Below are 15,667 nucleotides of genomic sequence, written 5' to 3' on the forward strand. Positions count from 1 at the left end.
GGCCCTTTCATTCTTCTTTGTGCAGGGGTGGCTTGTTTTCTGGGAGCACAGCAGTGCTTGCATTCAAGATAAGTTACTGATCTTGGGCTTTGCAGTAGGAAAACATGGAATGGGCTTCTGCCCCTAGTTGGCCCACCTGCCCTTTAATAATGAGAACTGTCTTTCCTGACATGGTAGGAAGAAAGTGAGGCAGGGCAGCCCTCAGGAATGGTGCCAGAGGGCTGCTAGGCAGGGATTGGGGATGGAAGCTCCTCTGTGCAGCTGAGCAATGGCAGTACCAGGGAAGGGGCATCTGTAAAAGTGACCCAACACACCTCTCCTCCTCTGGGCACCTAGAGCAGAGGCAGCTGGTGCTGACAGCTCCAAGGGAAGCTTAAAAGCCACAGAGCAACTGAGGTCAGGGCTAGAGGAGGGCAGGACCATGCCTAGGTGTGGCCTTCAGACAGGCATAAAAACACTCAGCCAGCCTGCTCCCTGCCATGCCAAACACCCACTGAAGGTCACCAGCATGCATGCGGGGCGGCTGCTGATGCTCTGTGGCCAACATCACAAGATGGTAGGAAAGCAGGGCCAGCCCCCATGGTGGGGCCTCTGACTGGTCCCACTCAAGGTGCTCACTTTTGCAGTGGGGCAGGAGATTTTTCCCCAAGAGGCTTTTTCCCAGCTGCGGAGAAGCAGAGAAACACCCAGGCTCCGAAGGTGGTATGTAGCAAACCCCCTCAAACACAGGGACTGGCGCACATTTGGAAGAGGGAAACTGCTCTACACACTAGCCCGGGCAGCCGCCCATTTTCTTTGGCAAGTCAGGAATGGCAAAGGCTAGACCAGAAGCACCTGGGGCTCCTGCCCTAGCCTTTGTGACACCCAACCCCCAACTCCTTCCCAGGGCTCTAGCTGAAGCCAGAGCACCGGCCTGAGCAGCCAAGAAGAGGTTCCAGCCCTGAAGGAAGCAGGACTTTTAGCCCAAAGGTAAAACTGGACAAGCACAACCACGAAGGGACTTGAACCCTCAATCCCCTGATCTAAAGTCAGATGCCTTATCCATTAGGCCACGTGGTCACACAAGAAAAGGACGTCCAGGCACTTCTTTGGAAAAGACAAACACTGATACAACTGACAAAGTGGGGATTCACCCACCGAAGCTCATGCTCCAATATGTCTGTTAATCTATAAGGTGCAACATGACTCTTTTGCAGACACTGTGTTTCTCAGGTCAGCTACTGAGAGGGGCCGAGTCTCTCTCAGCACAAGAAGTTGAGTTCCCAGTGAGATGTGAAACTTAATTCTCTGGAGCCGGGTGCAGGGCTTTGGCAGGGGGTCTCAGGCATGGGGAATTATGGTGCAGCGGATGGACCGGCTGTCTAGGTGTGGAGATTTAATCTCACTGAGGAGGAGGAGGAGGAGAAATCCTGTTGATAGGCAGTGTCCAGGACCGGTGCAACCACTAGGCGATCTAGTCGGCCGCCTAGGGTGCCAAGTGGTTGGGGGCACCAAAAAGCACACTCAGAGGAGGAAATAGAGTGGAGGTGAGCTGGGGCAGGGGGCTGGGGGGAGGTGCGGGGGCAGAGCTGCCTGCAGCAAGTTATCGGGGGATGTGTGTGCAGGTGAACCGCTCCCTGTCCCAGCTCAACCCTGCTCCATCTTCTCCCCTGAGCACGCCACCCCTACTCTAATTCTCCTCCCCTCCCAGGCTGGCTGCACTAAACAGCTGATTAGCACTGCAAGCCTGGGAGGCAGGAGAAGTGGGGCAGCGCCGGCGTGCTCAGGGGAGAAGGTGGAGCAGTGGGGAGCTGGGGTGGGGAGCTGCTGCAGCGGGGGTGCCTGGCTCTTCCCCATGGCCCCTGCCCCTGCTCTGCCCCGGTCCCGCCCTCCTGCCCCTGCACTTACTGCATGGTAAGTGGAGTGACCCAGCCCCAGCCTGGTCCACTCCTCTGGTTCCCAGCCATGCAGCCAGTGAGTGCTGTGGGGCGGTTCCCCCCTCCCCCCAAACTTGGGAGCCAGGGGAGTTCTGTGGCCCTGGGTCTCTCATCCCTCCATCCCCTCCCCTGCCTCCAATATCCCTCTTGGGCTCTGTGGGGCTGGTTCTCTCTCCCTGCCCCTGTGATTCCCCCTGCACAGCATGTCCTGGGAGTGACTCAGTTTCCCTGGACCAACATCTCACCACTCCACACGTCTCTTCTGTTCCCCACCTCCCTCCACCCCACCCCGTTTTCTCTGCACCACAGGCTGGGTCTCTGCCACCCCCCTCTCCTCTTCTTCTGACCCCAATATCTCCTGCCCCTATGGGTCTATGGGGCTGGGTCTCTCCCTCCCCTAATCCCCTCCCCCAATATCTCCCTGCCCCAGGCTGTGATGTGCTATGACGTGTGCTGGGGCTGTGATGTGCTGGGGCCAGGGCTGGGTTTTTGCTGCCCCAAGCGGTGAGGAAAAAACAACAACCCACGATCGCAATCGGCGGCTGTTCCACTGCGCTGCCTTTTTCTTCGGCGGCAATTCGGTGGCAGGTCCTTCCCTCCGAGAGGGACCGAGGGACCCACTGCCGAATTGCTGCCGAAGAGCCCGATGTGCCGCTCCTTTCCCTTGGCCGCCCCAAGCACCTGCTTGCTGAGCTGGTGCCTGGAGCCGGCCCTGGCTGGGGCTGTGACGTGCGCTGGGGCTGTGATGTGCTGTGACCTGCTCACTCCCCAAGGGCAACTCACTCACTTGAAACTAGCAGGACAGAAGGTGTCACGTGTCCGTGGGCGGGGTTATGCAGATGAGCGGTGTCTGGTGGCAGTACGGGGAGCAGTGAGATGAACCGAAGGAGCCGGGCAGAGAGATTCTCTGTGTGTGGACAGAATCCAGTGTGGGGAGTTCGTGCGGGGAGTGCCTGCACCGAAGTCATTTTGGGGCAGTGATTGCCACTGAGCTACGTAGTGACAAAAAGTGTGTGAATGGGGTGTGGTGCTTGCCTGGGAGCAGCTTGTGGTGATAAGAAAAGGGGTGGGAGCAAGAGGTCCTGTCCTAGCAGGGGGTGTATAGCCTGAGAGGGTGTTTTGTGTGTGTGCAAGTAGGTTTGGGGGTTTTTTGCAATGACAAGGGGTGTCTGCAGCTAGAATCCTCCTAACCCCACTAGTTTTCTTTGTGTTGTGGGGTGGGGTGGTGGATTCTGTGATGTCACAGTCCTTGGGGGAGGAGTTTGAATCATAACTCCAAAGTGGGAGAACAACTCCCCCTACTCCTGCTCAGTCTCCACTAGGGGGCTGGGCTGGGATCTCTAGGGAGGGAAGCACAGGGAAAAACAGTCTCCCCTATGGGACCCAGGAGTCCTGGATCCCAGTCCCCCTGCTCTAGACCCCCTCCACTTCCAGAGCTAAGGATAGAACCCAGGGGTCCTGCTGTCCAGCCCCTTCCTGCTCTGACCACTAAACCCCACTGCCCTCCCAGGGTGGTGCAGGGGTCACTGGGTCTGTGTCCCAGCTCTGCTAAGGGCCTTGACTGATTTTCCCAAAGTGCTTCCTTCTGAATCTAGCTGACGAAGTGGCAATTCACACATGAAAGCTCATGCTCCAATACGTCTGTTGGTCTATAAGGTGCCACAGGACTCTTTGCTGCTTTTAAAGATCCAGCACATCTGCCCTCTCTCCCCGGTCACTGCCCACCCCCGTGTGGGGGCACCAGCACTGTGCCGAGTAGTGATGGACAATTGTCCAAGGTGGCCCAGGGGAGACGTGTGTGTCCTTGCTGCCCTCTGCTGAGCCCTGCTCTGTGTGTGTGTGTCTGTCACACTGTATCAGTGTGTTCCTGCGCTAACCAGTAGGAAATGGCTTTGCAGGATTTTTGTATTCTGCAGCAAGTGACTGACACACACACACAAAGGGACTCACACAATCCCAAGAACACTCACACACAACACACCCAGAGGGACATGTTAGTCCAACCCTCAAAGAGAGAAACAATCACACTCCCAGCCACACTCACAATAACCCCCCACACACACACATAACATTCACAGTTGTGCTCAGAGACACAACTGCACGCAGTTCCCTCCCACTGCTCCAAATACAAGGACCTCCTGCCCCACACAGCATGTGCCAAGGCCTGTTGAACTCACTGCCACGAGACAGCTACCAATGAGAATGACCCCCTCGCGCTGGATCATCTGCTTGGCCCCCCACTCCCTCTTGGGGCACGCTGTGCAGCGTGGCTGGGGATTGTGCAATAGCAGGCTGGGGCCGGGTCACTCCACTTCCTGCAGGAAGTAGCCAGCCCCCTGTCCCCCACAGAGGCCTGGGACCAGCCCCACTCTGCTTCCCCCCATGCAGGCCTGGGGCCTCAGCCTGCTCTGCTCCCCTGACTCCCAAGTTTGCGGGGAGGGGGGAACCGCCCCACAGCACTCGCTGGCAGCATGGCTGGGAGCCAGAGGAGTGGACCATGCAGTGAGTGCAGGGGCGAGGGGTGCAGGGCTTGGGGCGGAGCAGGGGGCAGGGGCCATGGCAAAGAGCCAGGCAGCCCCCTCTGAAGCAGCTCCCCACCCAGCTCACCTCCCCTCTTCCCTTCTCCTCTGAGCATGCTGGCACCGCTCCACTTCTCCTGCCTCCCAGACTTGCGGTGCTAATCAGCTGTTTAGTGTGGCAAGCCTGAGAGGGGAGGAGAATTACAGCGGGGGCAGCGTGCTCAGGGGAGAAGACGGAGCAGAGGTGAGCTGGGACAGGGAGCAGTTCCCCTGCATGCCCCCACCCCCGTTACTTGCTGCGGGCAGCCCTCTCCCTGCACTCCCCAGCCACCGTGCCCCAGCTCACCTCCAACTCCTACGCTGCCTCTTCCCCCAAAGACCCCTCCTCCTGCTCGCTGCTCTCGGCCCCCTCCCCACCCTCACTCACCCTTACGGTCATTACAAAGTGGCAAGGCAGAGACCTCCCATTTTTAAAAGTCCTGGGGTGTTGTTCGCCCCTGTTCAGACACTCCTGGGGCCCTGCACTTCACACAGCTCTTCCTGCTTTCAGCTGTTAGTGAGGGAGCCTCACTGCTAGCGCAGACTGGGCAGTTTCTTGCATGAGAGACACTGTCCCAAAGCAGGACTAATGCTTAGACCCTGGTTATCAGTGATTTCAGATCTGTTTGGTCTGCAGTAAGACTGCAACAGTGAGTCGTAGGCCTTGTCTACACCACAAAGTTGCAGCGCTGGTGAGGGGGTTACAGCGCTGCAACTTAGGAGGTGTACACATCTGCAGGGCATTACCAGCGCTGCAACTCCCTGTTTGCAGCGCTGGCCCTACACCCCGTCGAACCTCGGGTGTAGAGGATCCAGTGCTGGTGATCCAGCGCTGGTCATCAGGTGTAGACACTCACCAGCGTTTTTCTTGACCTCCTTGGAATAAGCAGGTATCCCAGCATACCTGAGGAAGCCTCTCTGGTAATCAAGCAGGTATCCTTCTCCTCCCCCGCAGTTTGCTCTTCCGCATTTCCCCGAACCCCGCAGCAAGCAAGGTCTCCTTCCCCGCGGTGTGCTCTCGCGTTTCCCCCGAACCCCCCCGCAAGCAGGTCTCCTTCCCCCGCGGTTTGCACGGGGGTTCGGGGAACGCGAGAGCAAATCGCGGGGAAGGAGACCTGCTTGCGGGGGGGGTTCGGGGAACGTGAAAGCAAACCACGGGGAAGGAGACCTGCTTGCGGGGGGTTCGGGGAACACCTGGAGCAAACCGTGGGGAAGGAGACCTGCTTGCAGGGGGGTTCGGGGAACGCGAGAGCACACCGCGGGGAAGGAGACCTGCTTCCCCGCGGTTTGCTCTCGCGTTCCCCGAACACCCCTGCAAGCCGCCCAACAGCGCTGCAGTGTGGCCACATCTAACACCACTTGCAGCGCTGGTTGCTGTAAGTGTGGCCACTCTGCAGCGCTGGCCCTATACAGCTGTACTAATACAGCTGTAACAACCAGCGCTGCAAAATTGTAGATGTAGACATACCCTCAGTCAGCTCTGTTATTACACAGAGAAGAACAAAAGGGTCAAATGGTGCCTGGAAGCCTTAAGAAGAATCCAACCCACCAAGTACAACACTTGTTGATACCCGGCTCTTAATCCCATTGAGAATGTTTGGGGTCACTCCTTGGCCTTGGCTACACTCACACTTTACAGCGCTGCAACTGAGGTGTGAAAAAACACCCCCCTGAGCGCTGCAAGATACAGCGTTGTAAAGCGTCAGTGTAATCAGGGCAGCAGCGCTGAGAGCGCGGCTCCCAGCGCTGCACGCTACATCCGTAAGGGATGTGGTTTACATGCAGCGCTGGGAGAGCTCTCTCCCAGCACTGCCGCTCTGACTACATTTACACTTCAAAGCGCTGCCGCGGCAGCGCTTTGAAATTCCAAATGTAGCCATACCCCTTGCCTTTATCAACCTAGGGGAGTGAGAGACTACCAATTAACATGTGCTCCAGTGGCACAATTGGTTAGCACACAGTACTTCTAGGGCAGTGCTGACAGGAGCTATGCTGAGGTTGTGAGCACTGGTTTTCATTAGCCAAATGGCTTCAACCCCTCATTTGGCCCTATGGAATGTAGAATTCCAGCCCTGGGGACATTGAAGCAGGAGAGGAATCAAAAATGCCCCCTTCACTTATTAGCTCCTCTCCAGAGTGCAGGTCAGAATCTACAATCCTTTCTCCCCCACCAGCCCCTGTGCCAGGATCCCTCAAGCAGAGCCTGGAGTCCTGCCCATCCCTGACCCCTGAACCTGGAGGGAGAGGAGCAAGGAGCCATTGTTAGATGGCTTTGGCTTTCCCTTCCCCTGCCCACCTCTCTGGCTCTTGTCACACAGACAGGAAGCAGCAAAAGACCAGAAGTCAGAAGCGCAGACAGAAGGATGTTTACTGGGGTTAGTTTCCAAGCAAGCAGATTCCAAAGCCCTTCACACCAGTCAGGCTGAGATCTATACATGGACAGAGTCTGTTCCCCTGTGTTCCCTTCCCAGCTCTGACACCACAGAGCATTTACCCCACATCCCTACAGACAATTCTTTCCTGGGTGTCCGGCTGGTGAGTCTTGCCCACATGCTCAGGGTTTAGCTGATCACCATATTTGGGTCAGGAAAGGGAATTTTCCTCCAGGGCAGATTGGCAGAGACCCTGGGGGGTTTCATCCTTTCTCTGCAGCGTCGGGCACGGGTCACTTGCTGGAGGATTCTCTGCACCTTGAAGTCTTTAAACAATGAGTTGAGGACTTCAACAGCTCAGACATAGGTCAGGGGTTTGTTACAGGAGTGGGTGGGTGAGAGTCTGTGGCCTACGTTGTGCAGGAGGTCAGACTAGACGATCATAATGGTCCCTTCTGACCTTAAAGTCTATGAGCTCTTACACTGCAGAGTGTTTACCCCATGTCCCCCTTCCCAGCTCCGACACTGCAGAGCCTTGCCTGTGTCCCTGTTCCCTGTTCCCTATTCCCATCCCACCGTTAGCAAGCATGATTCCAATTTCCCCGCCCACTGCCTGTTTGACCCCAGTTAATATAGTAATATTCTCAGCGAGACCTTAACCAATCATTTTACTGAAATGAAATTAACCAATTCTAACCTATTGTAACAGAATTCTCTAACCAATTACATCCCACTCCCCTAATTAACTTACACCCAGCAAAATTAATTCTGCAGCAGACAGAAACAATTAGAGGACCAGACAGATTGACAATAGAAAAGCGGGGGCCATAAAGATAAACCTACAGAAATGACGGTTTCACAATCCACAAACCATTGAGAAGGGATATCTTGCCAGACTGGATGCTCCCTTAAGATCTGTTCTTTATCTGGTAGGTGACGGGCACTACTGGGACAGGATCGTCTTCCTAACAGCCCAACCCCACCTTAGTTCAGTGTGACGGGTTTGGGAGGTGAGGATGTGACCATTCACTTCCCAGCGTCTGGCTGCCCCTGCTGCTTAGCCAAAGGCCTTAGCCTACTGTCAAGGTTTTTTCCCCGCTCTGAACTTTAGGGTACAGATGTGGGGGACCTGCATGGACCCTTCTAAGCTTAATTACTAGCTTAGATCTGGTAACACTGCCACCATCCAGAAGTTAGTGTCTGGAATACTTTCTGTCCCCCCAAAACATTCCCCTCCCTGGGCAGCCTTGAGAGGCTTCACCAGTTCCCTCGTGAACACAGATCCAAACTCCTTGGAACTTAAAACAAGGAGAAATTAACCATCCCCACTCCTTTTCCCCTACCAATCCTGGTGAGTCCAGACCCAATCCCCTTGGATCTTAAAACAAGGAAAATCAATCAGGTTCTTAAAAGAAAAAACTTTTAATTAAAGAAAGAAAGATAAAAATAATCTCTGTAAAATCAGGATGGAAAATACTTTACAGGGTATTCAGATTTATATAGCCCAGAGGAAACCCCTCTAGCCTTGGTTCAAAGTTACAGCAAGCGGAGGTAAAATCCTCTCAGCAAACAAGGATCATTTACAAGTTGAGAAAACAAAAATAAGACTAACACTCCTTGCCTGGCTAATTACTTACAAATTTGAAACATGAGAGACTGATTCAGAAAGATTTGGAGAGCCTGGATGGACGTCTGGTCCCTCTTAGTTCCAAGAGCGGACAACCCCCAAAACAAAGAGCACAAACAAAGACTTCCCTCCACCAAGATCTGAAAGCATCTTATCCCCCTATTGGTCCTCTGGTCAGGTGTCAGCCAGCTTTATGGAGCTTCTTAACCCTTTAAAGGTAAAAGAGACATTAACCCTTAACTATCTATTTATGACATCTCCTAACAAGGGCTCAGACTTTACTAGGGAGAGAAGGCCCAGACACAGGCAGACTGGGATTTTGGTTTTGTTTTATACCCGTCACTGGCTAAGTGATAAAAATACACCTAAGTTCTTAAAGTCTAGGCCTGTATAGGCAGCCTGAATATCTCGATTCTAACAGCTATCGGTCCCTGTGGAAAAATGATCTATTCAAGGTTGTCCCTAGACATTTTGGTGCCCTACACAGCACCCTGTCCCCCAGCCCAAGCTGGCAGAGCGGAGCAGGCTGGGGCCAGGTCACTCCACTTCCTGTCACTGGGTGTCACAGCTGCTTCATGGGAAACATGCTCTGTGCCTTACCCAGATTGGTGGGAAACACACACTGTGTATTACCGTGACTGGTCCGTGGGTGTCACTGCTCCTAGAAGGCAGATACACGCTGTGCATTACACCACCTGACCGCTGGTGTCATTGCTCTATCAATGGGAAACGCTTTCTGTGCATTACCCTGAATGACCACGAGGTGTCACTGCTGCTCCAGAGAAACATACCCTGATTGCTCACTGGGTGTCACTGCTGCGCCAAGGGAGACATAAGAGCGGCCAGATTGGTTCAGATGCAAAGTCCATCTAGCCCAGTATCCTCCTGTCTTCTGACAGTGGCCAGTGCCAGGTGCCCCGAGGGAATGAACAGAGTAGGGAATCATTAAGTGATCCATCCCCTGCCGCCCATTCCCAGCTTCTGGCAAACAGAGGCTACAGGCACCATCCCTGCTCACCCTGGCTAATAGCCTTGATGGATCTATCCACCATAAACTTATCTAGTTCTTTTTTGAACCCTGTTATAGTCTTGGCCTTCAATCATGCTCTTGCAAGGAGTTCCACAGGTTAACTATGCAACTGCCCTAAGTTTACACCCCCTCCCCTGGCCAGGTTGTATATGGAAAAGAGGATGAGGATGAGGAGAGCCATGATGTATCTGTCACTGGCTGGTGACTCACTTTCCTCTAGGCAGCAGTGCTGCAGGCTCCTTTGGTCTGTGCCCATGCAACTGTGTCTGGGTAAGGGGGAGTAGAGGCTCATGCTTCCCAGCCCCACACCCCACCCCCAGCAGCTGGGGAATCCAGGCCAAATTTAACCCTGGTAGCTGGGCCACGATTTGCCTGGGCTGGGGGAGGAACTGGGAGGGAGACAGACGCACCTGCTGTGAGGGAAGATCCTCCCATTCCCTGCCAACCCCCTTCACTCCTTGCAGCATAGCACCTCCTAGCATTTCTTTCTCAGTCATGGGAGCTGTCTGCTGCCTGCTTCTCCCTTACATCGTCTCTCTGCACCCTGGGGCACTGGCATTGCCCATCCTGTGCAAACAGGCAGGCCCCAGTGTGCCCCATGGCACTGCCCTGCAATTGTGGGGGCAGCTGCTGGATGGAGCCATATCAAAATATGGGGGTGGGCAAGGCTGGGGACCAGGACTCCTGGGTTCTCCCCTCAAATGTGGGAGGGGAGTAGTAGGTTAGGGGGTAGAGTGGGGGAGGGGCAGGGCTAGGATCCAGGGCTACTGCTTTTTCTGGTTTTCTCCACTTCCTGCAGCTGCCTCGGTCCTTTCAGTGCATTCTTGTTCCAAATTCATTTGCTGACTTGTGTAACTCACCCCAGAGGTGGCTGCATCTCAGTGTTGGGTGAGGCACCCTTGGCTGCATCACTTCCTAACCGCGTCTCTCTCTCCCTTCGGGTGACCCTGCAGCACTTGGCAAATATCCACAAGCTCATGGGGCACTTTGAGCACTGGCAGGCAGGGGCCAGGTGCCCAGCGCCTCCCTCCAGAGAATGGGACCCAGCAACCCCTACTTTTTACAGGGATTAAAAGGGGCAAAGGGGGGCAAATCAGAGGAGTGGGTGGCCAGAGTCTGAGCAGGGGGTGGAAATTGACTGTCGGGGGGTCAAGCAGTTGGAGGCAGAATTAGGAGAGGGACTGAAGGGCAAAGTCAGGGAAAGGGGAAGGAAGCCGGAGTTAAGCCAGAGGGAGGCGCTGCCAAGAGGGTTAAACCCCGGCACAGGCAGGGGCCGAGGGTAACAGTTATCCCGGTGGGCTGAGACTCCAGTGTTTGCAAACATGGGTGGGGAGAGCAGAGGGCTTTTTTTATTTCCCCTCTCATCAGGCAGCACCTCTCAGCCTGGGCTTCCCAGGGCTGGGCTCTTAAAGGCACAGGCATCCCACTGCCTAGACACTGCAGCTCCTCTCTGATGTAACCTACTGAGGTGCTGCAGTAGGAGACTCAATTCAGTGAAACTGGGCTATTCCCTATAAGCCCCCCATCCAGGGGGCTGTGCACCCCCTTCCCTGAATTTCCCCAACACCCCCTCCCTCAGTGGTCAGGTAGTTACATGCAGCGCTGCCAATGTCATCATTGGTTGCAAATTTGAAAAGAAATTGAAACGTTAACACACACTTTAAAAGCAGATACAATGTATGAAAACTACTGTAGCTGAGAAAGTAAAATAGGTTTGGAAAGTCCTGGACAAAGCCGGGTTTCCTCACTCAGCTGTTGTGTTTGCTGACAATGTGGGTGCATTGCCTTCGGCAGTGTTGGCCAACCTTAGAATTTCAAATGATGATTTGTAAGTGAGGTGTGAATGAGCTCTCCCCTGACAGCTACTGATCACCAGGGTTGGGAGGAGGCTTTGGGACCAGACTGTATTTACATGAACTCACCTACTCTGCCGAGGTATCCAGCGCACAGAGCTGGGCTGCCTCTGCTCTAGGTGCCCAGAGGAGGGAAGGTGTGTGGGGCTCCAGCCTGGGACTCTTCCCTCCCTCCTGCCAAGCCCTGACTATTAATCCCAGCGCTGGCACTCCTTTCTTCAAGCGCCATGTGGGCCAGAGGAAACGTGTGGTAGGAAGCAAAAGGGCCAAGCTTGTGAACATCAGGTGCAGCAGCAAGAATCTCAGCTATCAGGGTAGCAAGTTCTAGAGCCCTAACCCATTGTGGCCATCGCAGCCAAAGACCTGGCTCTAGGAGGTGTGAGTCACCCAGCAGGAGGGGAAAGATTCACTCTTACACAGCTGGAGACAGGGAAGTTGAGCTCTGGGACTTTACCACAAGCATGGGTGGCAAGTTTGTAGAAATTTTGGTGGTGCCCAGAACCAACCCCCCAACTCCACCCCCCCAAACTCCTCCCCCAACCTGCCTAAGGCTCTGGGAGGAGGTTTGGGGGGGAGGTCTGGGGTGTAGATCCTGGGCTGGGGATTGGGGTGCAGGAGGGATGCAGGGTGGAGGCTTTGGGATGGAATGGGGAGGAGGTGCACCGTCTGAGAGGAAGTGCAGGGGTGAGGGCTGTGGGGCTGAAGATGGGGGGTTCATGATGTAGGGGGGGCTCCCGCCTCGGAAAGAGGGATAAGAGATCTTAGGGCTGGGGGCGTTGGAGAGGCTCAGGGCAGCCTGCCTTTCTATTAGCGGTGGGCAGGCACTAGGACCCTGGGCCAGCAGACAGCCGTTCTGCCCAAATCCCTCTACTCCAGCAGCAGGGGACAGGCCCATGCAGCTTTTTGTCAGGCAAGGACAGAGTGCAGCAGGGGAGGGGGTGGCAGGCAGAGGCCAGGGCCCAGAGAAGAGACCCAACTCCAACTATTGCTGGAGCAAGGCCCCAGCCCTGAACATTGCTGGAGCCTGAGCACCAGAAATGTATATAACCTGCTGCCTATGACCACAAGCCAACACAAGGTCCCACTGAGATTTGAACTCAGATTACAGGATTCAGAGTCCTGAGTGCTGCCCATTACACCATGGGACCAGCTTGTGCTGCCTTCTCTGCACATCGGTGACCCTCATGGGGCTGCTCGTGTAAGGGGGCTTTTGGCCCTTTACTAAAACTTAGTGTGAGTGGGCGGGTGGGGGCGGGGTTGGTTGGCTAGTTCCCAGCACCAATAGAAGTGGGAAGGATCAATGGGAAATCAGGACCCTGAGACTGACAGTCCCCAGGGACAATGGGGAGAGGCCAAAGCTCCAAGTTAGCTGCACTGACAGGCCAGGCAGTGTAATGAGAGAGTCACCAGGCCAGGGGGTCCCATCCTCCATGTGAGCTGGAACTGCCTGGGCAAGAGTGGGGACAGAGCTAAGGAGAGAGCAGGAGCCCGAGAAGAGCCGGGGAGCAGAGCTGTGCAGGTGTAGTGCCAGAAACTGCTGCAGTGTAGGAATTTGCAACCTGTAGCAGTTAGCTGATACCTGAGGTTGTTCTTATTTGCTGACTTGTCCTAACTGGCTAAAACTTGACAGTGGTTTCTCTAGCAAAGGCCAGTCCCTGGCCCCTTGGTCCAGACATCCTCCTTCATATCAGGCTAGAGTGACCAGATGTCAAAAATGAAATATCGGGACGCGGGGGGCGGAGCAAAAAAAAAGAAGCAGAGGGCCGCCACGCCGCCAAGCGGCAGTGGCACAGCCCCATCTCCAACCAACTCTCAGCTCTGACCCCCGATACACCCCCAGCTCCCCCATCCCTTCACTCCTGGGCCCAGCCTGGGCTCCGAGCTCTGCAGCCGAGCCATGATCCGGGCCCTTCCTGCAGCTCCCGGGCAAGGGATGAAACCAGGCAGCTCCCAACAGGAGTGTGTCTGCCCCACATGTGTCTCTGCCCCCCACCCACCTGGGCCCTGCCTCCTCCGCACTGCCCCCAGCCCCATTGCGCTGCCCCGCAGGCTGCAGGGCTGAAGCAGCTTCCACACTGCGCTCTCGGCCATGGCCATGGCCCATGTGCAAACCTGGGAGGAAGGAAGAATGCCGCGTGCTTGGGAAAGAGGCAGAGCCAGGGCAAGGATTTGGGGAGGGATCCAATGGGGCAGTGAGGGGGTGGGACTGGGGCAGGGCCAGGGCCAGGATTTGGGGATGAATCCAATGGGGGAATGAGGGGGTGGAGTTGGGGAGGGGGCAAATATCCCTCCAGACTATGCCTGTTTGTCGGAGCAGAGGACAAAGTTATTTGTTTGTCCAGGGTCCCGACCAAACATCGGTTGGGATGCGGGACAAACAAGCAAATATCAGGACAGTCCCGATAAAATCAGGACGTCCAGTCACCCTACATCAGGCTTCAAGCTGAGAATCATTTCCCATTCCCGCTCTGCAGGAGGGGAGACTTTTAAACACGCTGTCTGTGTGACAGCACATGGGCTAAGGAAAGAGAACAAACCGCAATCCCCCCCGTGCTTTGGGAGCCAGGTTTGTGGTGGGAATTTTGTGGTTCAGATGACTTCACACCTGGTCATTGTGATTCTTTACCAGTTTCTCTGGCATTGGGGTCATTTTTTTTCACTCCCAGCTGTGATGGCCGAGTGGTTAAGATGTGGGAGTTGAAATCCAATAGGGTTCTCCTGTGCAGGTGCAAATCCTGCTCACAGCATGGCCTGTGTTTTAGCCAGTCTCTCACCCGGGCAACACCTCTGTACAACCCCCTGAGACACTCTCAATTCTCTCCCCACCCAAGTAAATCCTGTTCTGCTCCTTTCATAGAGATCCCTGGGGCACCACCTCACACTGTGACCCTGAGGGGTCAGGCAAACTCTCAGCACCTGACGCCTCTGCCACTCACCTGGTGCCCCATAGATCAGCCATAGCCCTGGTTCTGCTCCTCTCTCTAGAGTGTGAAAGGAGCCAAGTCAGCAACTCCATGGGAGCTAGGAGGCTGCAGAACCAACAGAGAAAAAATAGGTGCTCAGCGCCCATTGACAGCCAGCTCCTCCTCCACACTACAGGCCTTGCTGACAAGCTCCTCCTCTTCCCTTTCAGTGCCTCTCACTTGACAGTGATCAGCTGTTCAGTGGGGTGCAGGAGGCGCTGGGTGGGGAGGGGAAGGAGCTGGGATGGGAAGAGCTGGGGGTGGGAGAGGAATGGGTCAGGAAGGTGCAGGAAGGGAAGAGATGGGACGGGATGGGTGGGGAACTTGGGGGAAGGGGTGGAGTGGGGCAGGGCCTGAGGAGGAAAGGGGGGGATTTGTCCCATACCCCAGACCCCTCTAGGGCCGTCCCTGAAGGGAAGCACTGACTATTACAGTGACAATAAAACTGACCAGCATTGTGAGGGAGGCTGAGGGAGATCCGCACTCATCAGGTCTCTTCTCTCCCCCACGGTGAGCCAGACACTGCTCTCTCCTGGCTCTCACTCTAGCAGCAGGACGCCAAGGAACCATATCCCCACAAGAAGTGCATTGAGTGCCCCTGTGGTGCTGGGGGGGCTGGCGCTTCTGCTGGCTCTGGGGCTGGCAGGGGGGTTGATGTCTGCACACTCGCAGCTGCCAGGCCAGAGGGGGCACTTGGGACCTTACCAGACTGGCTCAGTGAAGACGGGGGGTTGACAGAGCAGTACAGACGCTCTCCAGAGCACGGAGCCGCTTCCGCCCATGCAGCCAGGCAATGAGCATTTCCCACAGCCTGGAGCCGAGGAGGAGGCAGCAACTGCTGTTCCAGCTCCTGAGGGACAGGCCCTGTCAGCCAACAGACACTTCTTACTCACCACAGCTAACGGTGCCGGGTTCCTCCGGTGGGGGTGTGGAGCAGCCGTTTGTTTTCCTGTCCTTTTTGTGTGCAACTGCTGACAAAAACATCCCAGACAGAGAAGCAACTGGCCAAAATGCTTTCATGCAGGTGCCAAAGTAGCTGAGTTGGGAGAGCGTTAGACCAAAGCTCTAAAGGTCCCTGGTTCAATCCCAGGCTTTGGCAGGCCCTGTCATCCCTCTTTGTGCAGGGGTGGCTTGTTTTCTGGGAGCACAGCAGTGCCTGGACCCAAGATGAGTTCCTGAGCTTGAGCTCTGCAGTAGGAAAGCATAGAACAGGCTTCTGCCCCTAGTTGGCCCACCTGCCCTTTAATAATGAGAACTGTCTTTCCTGACGATTGTAGGAAGAAAGTGAGGCAGGGTAGCCCTCAGGAATGGTGCCAGAGGGCTGCTGGGCAGTGAGAGGCAGGGATTG

General features: G+C 55.4%; 2 non-coding genes across 2 annotated transcripts; one reads left to right on the forward strand and one right to left on the reverse strand.

The window, feature by feature from the left end:
* Window positions 1-12,432: 12,432 nt before the first annotated feature.
* Window positions 12,433-12,504, reverse strand: TRNAQ-CUG (transfer RNA glutamine (anticodon CUG)). Its single transcript has one exon. It is a non-coding gene; the product is annotated as a tRNA-Gln (tRNA).
* A 2,841-nt stretch (window positions 12,505-15,345) lies between these two features.
* TRNAF-AAA (transfer RNA phenylalanine (anticodon AAA)) lies at window positions 15,346-15,418 on the forward strand. Its single transcript has one exon. It is a non-coding gene; the product is annotated as a tRNA-Phe (tRNA).
* The last annotated feature ends 249 nt before the right edge of the window (window positions 15,419-15,667 follow it).

The sequence above is a fragment of the Gopherus flavomarginatus genome, chromosome 25, assembly GCF_025201925.1.
Source record: "Gopherus flavomarginatus isolate rGopFla2 chromosome 25, rGopFla2.mat.asm, whole genome shotgun sequence".
Classification (NCBI taxonomy): Eukaryota; Metazoa; Chordata; order Testudines; family Testudinidae; genus Gopherus; species Gopherus flavomarginatus.